Source organism: Haplochromis burtoni, unplaced genomic scaffold (genome assembly GCF_018398535.1).
Source record: "Haplochromis burtoni strain Fernald_Lab_line unplaced genomic scaffold, NCSU_Asbu1 Contig_260, whole genome shotgun sequence".
NCBI classification, from domain to species: Eukaryota; Metazoa; Chordata; class Actinopteri; order Cichliformes; family Cichlidae; genus Haplochromis; species Haplochromis burtoni.
Window position 1 is genome coordinate 679,097 of NW_024582621.1, and position 1,663 is coordinate 680,759.

Sequence of the window (1,663 nt, forward strand, 5' to 3'; positions counted from 1 at the left end):
CACCTCTCACCTCTGACTCCAGGCACCGGTCCAATCTGTGGTCCCCCACGGGTTCCTCATGCGGACCATAAAGAGTCTGGATGTTCCGCCTCTCTTCAGTACCTTCTCCCCCAACCTCACCTTCCTCACTGCCGTGATCCCGTAGGCGTGTCCTCGCACGAGCCCACACTCCAGCACTGACTCCACGGTCTCCCCCTCTGCAGGCTGAGAAACGTGTAAAATCTTTTTAACCAATCTCTTTAACAGTTGTTAAAATGTTCAAGACTCAGAAGCCCTACCCATATGGAGCAAGTGATGAGGGATTTGTATTCATGGACCTTGGTTAAAGTCTGGCAGAGTGCCCTCCTCTGGTCACTGTGAAGTCTTAGAGCCTCACGATCCAGACTGAGAGGCTCTGAAACTCCACCAGTGAAGTCGATCAGGGCCTCTGCAGTGTTCTCTCCCTCCAAGGCCTCATAGCAGCCGTTAAGTCTAAAAGACATGAGAGTGATCGATTCACGAACATTACATATTAGGACTGCCATAAGTAGTGGTTGTGGCAGTCAAGATGTAGGTTCAGCAGCCTGCATAAAATTAACAACAGTCCCATCGAATACCAAAGCCAGCATTTGGACTTTGCTGCTTATAAATGGAACACACTAGCAAAAAACCTGCATCCTCTGATTTCTCTGATTCTGATTACTCTTGCACATTTTTCTTAATTTGCATGTATAATGTATGATACGTCCTTTTATTATGTAAATCTTTGTCTTTTTTTTTTTTTGTACACAGGTCACAATCGCATTGAGACTACATGTTTAAACATAGGATTTAGTGATAATATGCGTGCCTCACACAGACTGAGATACTTGCTAAAACAAAATACAAAGGTTTCACTCACCAAAAACTGGATGGACTTTACACCTCACAGCAATCAAAGTTTATGCCACACAATCACATTAAAAAAAGGCACAATCACCACAAACACAGTCAAAGGGGTGCACAGTTGAAACAAAACAGAAGCCTGGCAACCTGTCTGGGTACCCAGCTAACTAATAATCAGTGTTGGGCAAGTTACTTTGAAGAAGTAATTAGTTATAGTTACTAATTACTTCTTCAAAACAGTAACTGAGTTAGTACCTGAGTTACAAAATTCTAAAAGTAATTAATTACTAAGAAAAGTAACAATTGCGTTACTTTAAAAAAAAAAAATTAGGGTATAATTGGCTGTTTTTGACTACTTTCAATTTTACCTCTACATTTCACCTTTAAAAACTATTTACTTTGCCGAGAGTTGCCATGGCTCTATAAACATATATTTTACCTTCAAGTCTGGAAGTTTATCCACTTGCTTCCTAAGATGGACCTTTGTGCTGAGCCCCGTCAGTGGATTCCCTTAGTCATTTAGTCATCCTCATTTTTTTGAGGATAATTATAAAAAACCAAAAACAACAACAAAAACAGCCAACATGTGTCCACTTTTTCCTCTTCCTTATCCCAGAGTCAGCAGCAGTTAATGTTGTCCCTTCCTCTGAATGTGTCAGGAGTGTTTGCTACATCTCCACCAGGTAATTAACTCGGTGTCATATTTGTGCCATTGGACCTGGATGAAAAAAAATTGAACGTGAAACACAACTCCTCACACCATGACTGTGTGTGCAGTTTTTAGAGCTAATGCATGAGC